Genomic DNA, 13,082 nt, shown 5'->3' with positions numbered 1-13,082 from the left:
CAAAGTGAGCTCTGGGCTAACAGTCGTGAGCCCGATGTGGGGCTTGAACTCATGAACCGTGAGTTCATGGAGATGATGACCTGAGTTGGAGTCAGGCGCTCAACTGACTGAGCCACCCAGGCACCCCCATTTTACTTTATTTTGCAAGTTTATTTATGTAAGTAATCTCTACACCCAACGTGGGTTTTGAACTCACGACCCCAAGTCAAGAGTCGCATGTTCTTCTGACTGAGCCAGCCAGGTGCCCCATCATGTGATATTAAAAGGAATCCATGCAGTTATCAAAATATATTCACCGAGACGCTGAGGCCTGTACAGGTGCATGAAGGCAGACAGGCAGACCACACCAGCTGGGTCGCCCCATCCCTATTGGAGACAGTTCCTACAGGCTATAGTGACACACTGGATGGGACTCTGGACCATTTTCCCGACAAGCCAAGGGCTGTGTCCTGAAGTAAACATTCCTAATGACCAGTGGTGTCACCAGCCCGACATGATGTCACTAACAGCACAGTCTTTGTCTGTGTCCACAGCCACATCATACAATGAATTTTAACTTATCACAGTGTTCTGACCATTCATCAAGCTGCTGTCCCTGGAGCCCAGGAGCCCGGAGGATTTTGGGGGCAAATATACATGGAACCCCCTGAGTGTCAGGCCCTGAGTCAGGTGTGGGGCCCCAAAGACAAGCAAGACAAGACCCCTGCCCTCCAGGAGTTCAGGACTTTATGGAGGATAGGGGTGAGCACACGAGTAACCACATAGTAGTGTGAGGAAGAGGCAGAGGAAGTTGGGAAGGGGATGGTTTCCCTAAGAGGGGCAGGAGCGAGGGCATGACAGTGACAGTCAGTGCTGTCCTGGACCAGGTGCCCCTGTCTGTGCCCACCTGTGCTTGACCTTAGTCCTCACAGCAGCCCCATGAAGCTGGAATTCTAGGGATATTTGAGCAGGGACTTGAAGGAGAAGCAGGATTGTTCCAGGTGGAGACGGGGGCATTCCAGGCAGAGGCCACCATGTGGACACAGTGGAGGTGGCCAGCCAGCCTTCACACTGACAGCCTAGCCTGGCTAGGCTGTTTACAGGTGAAAACTAGGGTTGACATTAGTGACCATAGGTGGCAGTGAGCCCAGGACAAAGGCATTGGAGTCACAGGAGATAGAGATTCCGAGAAAAGTAGAGAGGAATCTGGGTGGGTATGTTTGCAAAATCCTCTGGATTCTTATTTGATGAAATTCAGGGATAGAGCTTAATCCGTATGTTGGGTACAAATTTGCCTCGTAATTTTGGAAGCCCTGGTTTCCTGGGTTAAGCAACATGTCCACAAAGCAAACCTTAAAACTTTCTGAGCCTGCAGGAAGTCAAAGGTGGGTCAGTCTTCTCTGTGTGGTGATCTTGGCCATCAGAGGAACAGCTGTCATAATTGCTCAGATTTGATTGTCTTGATTAAAGACAGCAGCTTCTGTGAAGATTGGAGTTACATGAAAGGGAGGAAATTTAGCAAATTTTTAGCAAAGGGAGGAAATTTACTAAGCGTTAGGGGTGCTCCTTCCACAGAATCCTGTGTGTGGATAGGCTGGTAGACGGACAGACATACGACGTTCTTCATGATCCTCTAAAGGTTGCAGAACCTAGAGGAATGGAGTAACATCTGTGCAAGTTGTCCTAGACTAGGGAAGAGAGAGAGGGTGGCCTCCAGCGGGCTCTGTCCCTTAGAGTAAGTTGACCATGGGTTAGTCGCTTAATCACTCAGCGCCCTACTTACCTGTCTGTAAAGTGGAAACAATAGCATTCAGAGCTTGTGTGCAAAGGGAAGGAGGACAGACACAGAAGTGCAGTTGGAGGCCCCATGGGGAGGATCAGTGTAGCTGCTGTGAGGTCAGGGCTGGTCCAGCAGAGAGGTACACAGAAGGATCTGAGGCAGTGCATTAAAAAGCACTTCGCATGATTTGCCTAAGTGCATGATCCAGGCTTCTGGCCGGGGACATTTTGAATCAATTTGCATTACCTCCAAAGCACCTCTAATTTCCGGAGTCAAATACAAAATGTGTCACTGCAAACTCCTGCATTTGTATGCAGAGCTTACTGCCTGCCCATGTCTTGTCTGAAAGATTGAACATTGTCCTGATCAATTTAATCACATTTTGGATGAGGAGAGTTACTTTACCCAGGAAGGGACAGAGAGATACGTGGACAGGGAGTCCAGGACGGGCCTGATTTGTTCTGAACAGGCTTTTGCTGTATGTCCTTGGGCCATTTCCCTCCTGGGTACTGTTCCCCTGCTAGAATGTGACCTCCCTGTGGGCAGGTGACAAAGACTTCTTTTGCTCAACCAGACTTTAGTCCTGAATCTTCTAGGCTCGTATGGGCACTTCCATATAAAATCCAGTTTTGGTAAGAGCCCTGCTAAGTTAGTGTAACCAGAACCCTGTATCCTCCATATCTCTGATCGACTTCCATATCTTACCGGATTCTTCATCCCCCACCATCTCCCAGGTGTCTGATCACCTGGGCCTGTCTTCAGCACGAATCCGGTTAGGTTGGTTTAGCCAGAATCCCCGTTTATCGCTGAGGTTTCTTCTTAGTCGTTTTCCATCCGCCGATCCCCTGCCCCCACTCCTTGGTTATAAATTCCCACTTGCCCCTGCTGTATTTGGAATGGAGCCCGATTCTACACCAAGGTCTCTTGTCCTCTAGCGCAATAGTCCTGAATAAAATCTGTTTTTATTGCTTTAACTACTCTCTGGCCCTGGTTTTTCTCTGACACAGGGTTAGGTGTTCAGGTGCCATCACTCACAACAGGGTGGGTGCTTTGGGGCAGCCATCTGAGGCTGGGAGGAAGAGGGCAGGGTCAGGTCCCAGCTGTTTCCTGGGAGAGCAACTGAGACAGTAGATCCCGTCCGACCAGACCTCACCTAGGAAGGGAATGTGAACGATCTATACTGGTGGAGAGGAGGTGGGTGTTGGGGTTCACCAGCTCTTTCCGGCTGACTTTAGTGGTTTCTATGGTGACTGGAGATGATTAGATTAGGAGTCACCTGCTCCTTCCAGCTTCAGACTCTCATGAGGTCATTCTCAAACCTGCTCTCTGCCTTTCTTCTTTAGTGTCTTTTTTTGGAGCCCCCATCATCTGTCCTTTAGAGCCGGTCACTAGATCCTGGAAGCTGGTGTTTGCCTTGGTCCTCTGGGAGCATGATCAAGTTGGATCCCGATAAAGCACAGACTTCCAGTTAAATTTGATTCAGATCAGCAATGAATCATTTTTCAGTGTAAGCATATCTCCAAGGTTGTGTGGGAGGGTACATTTATACTAAAAGTGATTCATTATTTATTTGAAATTCAAATTTAACTGGGCATCCCGAATTTCATCTGCTCACACTGGCACCCAGCTCAGTCCCCTCACTCACAGAGAATGAGCCATGATGGTGGCTGCACTGAATTGGTGTGTCTTAGGTAAACATCGTCCTTTGAATATGCTGCTGAGTAAGCCCATGATGTTTTCTTTTTCTGACTCTGTTAAATCTCTAAATTTACATCAGCCTCTAGGAAATGAGCCTCAAAGAGGGAACCCCCCAGGCTCCTGTGTTTAACACCCTTCCGGCTAGGGGTGAGGGCATCTGTAGGGGATTTTTTTTTTAACGTTTATTTATTTTTGAGACAGAGGGAGACAGAGCATGAATGGGGGAGGGGCAGAGAGAGAGGGAGACACAGAATCCGAAACAGGCTCCAGGCTCTGAGCCGTCAGCACAGAGCCCGACGCGGGGCTCGAACTCACGGACCGCGCGAGATCGTGACCTGAGCTGAAGTCGGACCGACTGAGCCACCCAGGCGCCCCTGTAGGGGATTTTTAAGACACAGACGGGGTTGAGCACTCTCCCGCTTTTGCATACGGTTTCCCAGGTCCCGTGCAGCCCAGACCCGGAGCCCGCATAGGGAACACCTCATCTAGCCTAATGTTCTTGCTTTTCAGGTTAGGAAGCCCAGGCCCAGAATGCAGGCGACTTGCCCAGGTCAGTAGTGACTTTGTGAGCTATGTTTATTTATTACGTATTTATTTATTTGGATTCAGTTTTTATTAATTTAGTTTAAACCAGATCGTAATAAAACAACTCACCGGCCCTGTATATGCTTAAGTTACATTTAAAACAATACAACCTGTGGGGGCACCTGGGTGGCTCAGTCGGTTGAGCATCTGAATCTTGATTTCAGCTCAGGTCATGATCCCAGGATCGTGGGACCAAGCCCTGCGTCGGGCTCCTGGCTGAGTGTGGAGCTGGCTTGGGGTTCTCTCTCTCTCTCTCTCTCTCTCTCTCTCTCTCTCTCTGCCCCTCCTCCCCCTCAAGTTCTCCCTCTCTGTCTCTCAAATATATATATTTATTATATTTATATATAAATGTATTTATTTTATCAAAATTTATTTTTATATATTTATATATTTTTAAATATAAATAAATATATATATACAACCTGTGAACAGGCTAACTGAAAAAAAGATTTGAAACATTTGGGAAAAATTGAACATGGGCTGGACAATGAGTTATTTCTAATTTTATTGGTTATATTAGTTTCTAATTGCTGCTGTAACCAATGACCATAATCATAGTGGTTTAAAACAATACAAATTTATTGTCTTACTGTTCTGGAAGTCAGAAGTCTGAAATTTAGTCACTGGACCAAAATCAAGAACTGTGTTCTTTCTGGAGGCTCTAAGGGAGAATCTGTTTCCTTGTCTTTTCTAGCTCCTAGAGCCTGCCTACCTTCCTTAGATCCTGGCCCCACCTCACTCTGACTTGTTTCTGTAATCACATCTCCTTCTCTGACCCTGACCCTCTTGCCTGAATGATCTAGGACACCCTCCCCGCCACCATCTCAAAAGCCTTAATTTATTTTTTAAAATTTTTACTTATTTATTTTTTAAAGTAAGTTCTAGGCCCAACGCAGGGCTTGAACTCATGACCCCAAGATCGAGAATCACATGCTCCACCAACTGAGCCAGCCAGGTGCCCCTCAAAAGCCTTAATTCAATCACATCTGCAAAGTCCCTTTTGTCACATGAGAGAACATATTCACAGGTTTGGGCAGTTACGACATGAGCATCTTTAGGGGTCCGTTTTTCTTCCTACCACATTTATGATAGAGGTGTCTGAATTACATTTCTGAAAAAAGTTCTTAGCAATTAGAGACGGGGTAGTCCCAGGTGAAATAATTTGCTTTAAAATGCTCTTGTTAGGGACTGAGTATTTATTCCTGCACCTCCAACCTTTCCATTCATTTGCTGAAGCCTTAATCCCCAATGTGATGGTATTTGGAGATGGGGCCTTTGGGAGATAATTAGGGTGATATTAGGTTAGAGGGTAGAGGCCTCATGACGGGTTAGTGGCCTCATAAGAAGACATTTCTCCTCATGCACACACCAAGGAGAGGCTATGTGAGGACACAGGGAGAGGGTGGCCATCTGCAAGCCAGAAAGAAAGTTCTTACGACGAAACAAACTGGCCAACTCCTTGACTTTGGACTTCCCAGCCTCCAGAACTGTGTGAAATCGATTTCTGTTGTTTAAACTCCCCAGTCTACGGTATTTTGTTATGGCAGCCGGAGAAGACTGAGGCAACTCTAGAAAAAGGAGAAAAGAAAAAAAAAAATCCCCAAACCAAACAGGAAACAAGAATGGCAGAAATTGCTGGTTGTTGAAGCTAAGTTTTGGAGACGTAGGGCTCTTGTACTGTTTGAAAGATTTTCTGCGCGTTTGAAATTTTCCACAGTAAAAACAAATATGCAAGTTTTAAAAGAAATGTTAGAAGTTTTAATTGAAGTAGAGCTGACATATACTATTGTGTTAGTTTCAGGTGTACAACATAATCATTCAGTGATTACATACGTCACAAAACGCTCACCTCGGTAAGTATAGTTACCACCCGTCACTGTACCAAGTTATTACAGTATTATTGACTGTATTCTTTGCGCTGTACTTTTTATCTCTGTGACTTCATTACTTTACAACTGGAAGTTCATACCTCTGAATCTTCTTCACCTATGTTTTTTTAAAACTTTAAAAAATTTTCTTTATTTTGAGAGAGAGAGAGAGTGCTAGTGGGGAAGGGGCAGAGAGAGGGGGAGAGAGAATCCCAAGCAGACTCCATGCTCAGTGCAGAGCCTGACTTGGGGCTTGATCCCATGACCGTGAGATCACAACCTGAGCTGAGATCAAGAGTCGGACACTTGGGGCATCTGGGTGGCTCAGTTGGCTAAGCGGCCGACTTCGGCTCAGGTCACGATCTCACAATTCGTGGGTTCAAGCCCCACGTTGGGCTCTGTGCTGACAGCTCAGAGCCTGGAGCCTGCTTCGGATTCTGTTTCTCCCTCTCTCTGCCCCACCCCTGCTCTTGCTCTGTCTCTCTCTCCTTCAAAAATAAATAAACATTAAAAAAAAAAAAAAAGGGACACTTAACCAATTGAGCCACCCAGGGGGTCCTTAATCCTCTCCCCTCTGGCAACCACCAGTTTGTTCTCTGTATTTATGAGTCTTAAACATGTAATCTTTATGAAACTAAAACACAAATAGATACGTAAGTCAATAGAAAAGAATAGAATGTCCAGAAATACACCCAAATATTTGTAGGAATCTAGTAAATAAAAGTGTGGCATTTCAAATCAGTAGGGATATCTAAAAAGTATTGGGACAGTTGGTTAGATATGTGGGAAAAAATCTGGGTTCTTAACTCTTGCCTTATACCAAAATCAATTCTAATTTGATAAAAGATTTGATTAACTAGAAAAAAATTAAACCATAAGTTTACTAGAAGTAAACATGTGAAGCCATTTAAAAAATTGTAACGGTGTTGGCGGGGGAAGGGCCTTTCTAAGTATGATACAAAACCTTGCCTGGAGGTAAAAAAAGCATAAATAAAATGAAAGATCGATGCCTCTGAAAAATATTTGCAACTCATGTCACAAAGGGCTAATTTCCTCGGCATGTGAAGAGGTCTCAGCAATCAGTGTGATAGGCATTTCTTCAAAGACAGTCTATAGATGGCTAATAAGAACAGGAAAAGGTGCTCAGCCATGCTTAGCCATTAAGGAAATGCAAATCAAAACCACAGTGAGGGCGCCTGGGTGGCTCAGTCGGTTAAGCGGTTAAGCGGCTGACTCTTGGTTTTGGCTCAGGTCGTGACCTCACAGTCGAGGGATTGAGCCCCGCGGCAGCCTCTGTGCTGGGCTCCCTGCTGGATATGGAACCTGCTGAAGATTTTCTCTCTCTCCCTCTCCATCTGACCCTCCCCCCCCCACTCTAAAAAAAAAAAGAGTGGAGCAGGGAGGGGAGATAACAAGTCCTGGAGAGGACTTGGAGAAACTGGGACCCTCATACATTGCTGGTGGGAATGTAAAATGGTACATCTGTTTTGGAAAACAGTTTGACTGTTCCTCAAAATGGTGAACATAAACATAGAGTTACCTTAAGACTAAGCAATCCACTCTGAGGTATTTTTTAGGGGCGCCTGGGTGGCTCAGTAGGTTGGGCAGCCGACTTTGGCTCAGGTCATGATCTCGCTGTCCGTGAGTTCGAGCCCCGCGTCGGGCTCTGTGCTGACAGCTCAGAGCCTGGAGCCTGTTTCAGATTCTGTGTCTCCTTCTCGCTGACCCTCCCCTGTTCATGCTCTGTCTCTCTCTGTCTCAAAAATAAATAAAACGTTAAAATTTTTTTTTTTCAAAGAGAAATTAAAAGATGCATCCAACCTAGGGTGCCTGAGTGACTGACTCAGTTAGTCCGGCAATCGACTGTTGATTTCAGCTCAGGTCATGATCCCAGGGTCGGGGGATCGAACCCCATATCGGGCTTGCACAGAGCATGGAGACTCCTTGGGATTTTCTCTCTCTCTCTCTTTCTTTCTCCCTCCCTCTGCCCCTCTCCCATGCTTGCTCGATCTCTCTCTCTCCATTACCTCTTTCTCTCCCTAAGGAAACATATGTCCACTCCAAAACTGTTACAATAATGTTCATTATTTATAATAGTCACAAAGTGGAAACAACCCAAATGTTCATCAACCCAAGAAAGAGGAATACCAACTGAGGTGTATCCCTGCAATGGAATATCATTCAACAATAAAAGGGAATGAATTTCTGACATCTGCTGCAACATGGGTGAACTTTGAAAACAATATGCTAAGTGAAAGAAGTCAGCCATATGATTCTATACGTGTGAACTAAACATCCAGCATAGGCAAAACTATGTCGAGAATAGATTAGTGGTTGCTTCAGTCCGGCAGGGGTGGTGACGACTGGAGTTGGGGGGCAGGGACTAATAATGGGTACCCTGGGTTTCTTATTGTGAGGGAGACGAAATGTTCTAAAATCCAATGGTGGTGATGATTGCACAGCCTGCGAAGAGACTAAAACCCCTGAACTGTACAACTTTATGTAGGTGAGCTTTGTGGGATGTGAATTGTTTCTTAATTAAGATGTCAACCAAAATTTAATACAAACAAGACCAGAAACAAAAAGGAAAATGGACGTGAACATAAGCAGACAATCCATGGAAAGGGAAGTGCCTCTTAGACCCATGAAAAGAGGTTCAACTTCACTCATAAGAAGAGAAATATAAATTAAAATGATAATGAGTACCATTTTCACCTATTTGGGAGATTTTTTTTAAATATTTTTTTAAGTTTATTTTTAATTATTTTGAGAAAGATATGGAGAGTGTGTTGGGGAGGGGCAGAGAGAGGGGGAGAGAGAGAATCCCAAACAGGCTCCACGCTGTAAGGGCAGAGACAGATGCGGGGCTCGAACTCATGAATTGTGAGATCATGACCTGAGCTGAAACCAAGAGCTGGATGCTTAACCGACTGAGCCACCTAAGCACACCTGGGAGAGTTTTTAAAAAAAATGTTTATTTTTGAGAAATGGTGCACATGCAGGGGTGGGGCAGAGAGAGAGGGGGACAGAGGATCCGAAGCAGGCTCCTTGCTGACAACAGAGAGCCCGATGTGGGGCTCAAACTCGTGAACTGTGAGATCATGACCTGGCTGAAGTTGGACACTTAACTGACTGAGCTACCCAGCCACCCCACGATTGGGAGATTTTTTTTTTTTTTTAATTTTTTTTTTTTCAACGTTTATTTATTTTTGGGACAGAGAGAGACAGAGCATGAACGGGGGAGGGGCAGAGAGAGAGGGAGACACAGAATCGGAAACAGGCTCCAGGCTCCGAGCCATCAGCCCAGAGCCCGACGCGGGACTCGAACTCACGGACCGCGAGATCGTGACCTGGCTGAAGTCGGATGCTTAACCGACTGCGCCACCCAGGCGCCCCAACGATTGGGAGATTTTAAGCAAAGTGTGACAATGTGAAATTTATTGGCCAGACTGTAGGGAAACACTTTCACGCCAATGATGGAAATAAAGACACACAACCTCTGAGGAAGGCTATTTGGTGACATCTATTACATTTATATAGGCACACCTGTGCCTGCACGGGACTGCCATGCACCTCTGAAGCCATCTGCCTCTAGGCTTGTCTTACATGAGAGGCCTTCGGTATTAAGCTCCTGTTATGTTGGGTTTTCTGGTGTATGATACCAAAATGAGTCCTAACTGATAATCCCAGCAATGCTACTTCAAGGAACTTATTCTAAAAGTTGTCCGATATGTGTGTTATAGAAGCTGAGTGGAACCACCTCAGTGTCCATCAAAAGGAAAGTAGTGGGATGCCTGGGTGGCTCAGTCGGCTAAGCGTCCGACTTCGGCTCAGGTCATGATCTCGCAGTTCATGAGTTCAAGCCCCGCATCGGGCTCTGCGCTGACAGCTCAGAGCCTGGAGCCTGCTTCCGAATCTGTGTCTCGTTTTCTCTCTGCCCCTCCCCCGCCCACCCTCTGTCTCTGTCTCTGTCTCTCTCAAAAATAAATACACATGAAAACATTTAAAAAGTTAATTAAGAAAGTAGTTAAATGAGTGGTGGCACCTTCGTACACCCTCCCCCAGAATGCAGCGTGGCTTTACGAGGGAACGAGGATGCTCTTTATGTGCCAGTGTTCGATGACCTCCAAGATGCCTTGTTGGGTGCTCTGTGTCGGAAGTGCGACCGTTTGTGTAAAGAGTGTTAAGAAATACAACCCTGTAAAAGATACAGGACAATTTGTGGACTGATGTGTAGAAACTGATAACACGGGATGCCCCTGTGGCTGGGGGACTGGGGTAAAAGACTCACTTGTCACGACACACCCTTTTGGTACCTTTTGGATTTTATACCATGTACCTTTACCTATTCAAAAGTGGTAAGCAGAACAAAGGACGCAGCACCAGGAAGATGGTACACCCCGGGGATGGGACCGTTCCTTCACACTCGAAACTTCCAGGGGTGTCGGCTGCTTCCATGCCCACGGCTTCCCCAGAATACCAGGGGAGTTGGGAAGCACAGTCTTGCTGCCCGAGAGACTGGCTTCTAACTTGCTGTGTGCCTTTAGGCCGGTCACTTCCCCTCTCTGAACTTCAGCCGGACTACCTGACAACTTATGGGCCTCCCAGATCCCGGGCTCCGCACTTGCCGGAGGGCCAATGTGAGGGTCACTGCACTGCCGCTAGATGGCGTGCTGCCCCTGCCGCTGAAAGAGACGCTGTGGCTGAGGCCCACCCAGCTTTTAAAACCAATTGAGTCACCTGAGGGACTTTTTACGTCAAAAAGCAACCTCCCCGTCTTGAGCATCGTAGGGTGAGTGATTCAGAGGGGTGCCGGATGACAAAACAGAGCGGCTGAAGGCTGAGGTGGAGGATACAGTCAAGTGGCCTCAACGTGACTGTATCCTCAGTCAAGGGGGGCAGGGGGGCCTCGCTTGAGAAGGTGGTGGGACCCCAGGCCTGGCTCAAGGTTTCAGGCTCCCTGTCAGTTCAGGGATGCCTTGGCCGGGGGGCAGGGAGCCTTGAAGGGCGTGCGCTGTGGAATCAGGGGCGGGCGGTCTGCTGACCTTTCCGAGCCTGTGTTTCTCATGTGTGAAATGGGTGTAATAATCACAGCTACCCTACAGGGTTGATCTGACAAATAAAGTGCTACGTGTGGTTCTCTTTCGTAGTCTCTACCCTTGACACATCAGGAGGGTCAGTAGGTGTAGCTGTCATGTGGATAAAGAGTGGAGAGGCCGCTTTTACAGAGGACACCTTCTCCTGGGGATTGACATCCCCAGCCCCGAGCCCAGATGGGGCTCCTCAGAGAAAGGAGCTTCCCGGGTTTGAGGCAGCAGTCTTCTCGCACTATTTTGCAGAAGTTGCTAATCGGTGCTGGGCTCGGAAGGCATTCCCTGGCCATCTGATGTCGACGTTTCCCAGATTTTACTTTTTATGGGGACATGAGAGGAAAGTACTGCATATCTTCGCTTAAAAGCAGTTCTGTTTAAATGTTACAAAACGTAAACGCTATGGAATAAGAAGGGAGGATGGCCTTTTTAAGAAGTTTTTGGCCAAAGCCAGCATTTGAAACTGCTGGAAATCAGCAGGGCTGTTAATGTGTACTTTTTAGCGGCTCCGGGGGAAAAATGACCTTTTCTTTGCAGCAGAGATAGGCTTTAGCAGGGAGGGGGCAGGCAGAAAACGTGTCAGGGGATGACAGTCTTCTCCTGGCTGAAAAAGTGACCGTGTGGGAGGGGCGTTGGCAGTGCTGGCTCCCTGGCCCAGCGGAGCATCCCCCTGTGCGATGTGCCTGGAGGAAGGGACATCCTTTTTGCCGCACGAAGGGGCTCTTTGCTCAGCCCATGAGGTTGTCCCTCCCAGGAGGGGCTCCTTTTCAGTTCTACCAAAGGCGCATCCCTGCTTGCTTTAGCCTTCAGAGGGTAGAGTGGAAACCGGTTTTCCTTTCCCCAATGGAGAGAGGCCCAAAGAGCAGCAGATCTCAGACTTTTTTTCACTTTGTTTCTTCAAAACAGTGCTTCCAGAATGTTCCTGTTAGAATGTGGATACTCAGCTCGACTACCTGGAGAGTCTCAAGGGGTGGGTCTGGTGAGTTGGTCCTGGCAGGCCTTGGGCTGCCTTAGCCCTGTGTGATGATGGGAATCTTGCGCGAGGGGCCCTGGGGCAGGGGCCAGGGGCCAGGGGACGGCACGGAACGATCCCAGAAGCAGGGGCTGGGGAGAGCCAGCTGAAGGGCCACAGAGGCCCAATCTCAGGGATGCTGGCTGAGCAGATGAAGTGGACCATTCCATCCCAAAGCGAAGAGCCACCCAGGAGCCCAGGCTGGGGGGAATGAGGGGCAGGGGAACACTGTATTTTCAGTCTGCGCTCTGCCCCTTCCCACCCTGTGACCGCGGGCAAGTTACTCAACCTCCCTGAGCCTTGGCGTCATCTGTAAAAGGGGGAGAGTGATTGCTGGCATCTGGTGGGTATTCAACAGTGACAGCTGTTCTCTTCCCTGTAATAGGTCCTTTTAACTTGGCCCATGGGTCCCTGGGGGCAGGCCCGTGTCTGCCTGTGCTGTGGGCACAGGGGATGGGGGGGGGGGCAAGCCTGTGCTCCTCATAACTCTGCCCATACCCACCCTTCCCCTTGCCAAGGCTCCCCTGGGCCAGCATGGCTGGCCTTCTCTGACTCTTAGTCTCTCAGTTCAGAGCAGCTGAAGGTGCAGACTCCCATGACCACCTCCTTGGTCAGTGCCTCAGTTTCCTGATGAGTGAAATGAGACAGGTTGAGATGCCTTTGGGGTTCCTTCCAACTCTGGCCAAATTTGTACAATGATTAGTTCTGTGCTATGCTGAGGCAGGGAAAGGGGAGATCCACGCGGATACTTGACGACCCTGCTGTAGATGTGACCTGGGGCCCGCACTGACTCCTGACAGCCCTTAGTGCATCCTTGGTACGACGGGGCATTGTCTGGATACAGGGGTTAGATTTTTGGCCCTGGACTGACAGGAAGGAAGGGGACAAGGACTCTCCATGGTTGTGAAAGCCAGAGAGGTCTTTCGGCTCGAGCCTGGCTCTGCCTCTTCCCTTGTATGACTTTGGACACGTTATTTTGGCTTACTGCATCGAGTCTCCCGATTCGCAAATGGAGGGGCAGAGTCAGGTGCTCCCTTGTCTGGCCTTTCCGTAATGGCAGACCCGCAAGG

The sequence above is a fragment of the Puma concolor genome, chromosome A3, assembly GCF_028749965.1.
Source record: "Puma concolor isolate L17-30 chromosome A3, mPumCon1.1.hap2, whole genome shotgun sequence".
NCBI lineage: Eukaryota > Metazoa > Chordata > Mammalia > Carnivora > Felidae > Puma > Puma concolor.
This window is presented reverse-complemented; position numbering follows the sequence as displayed.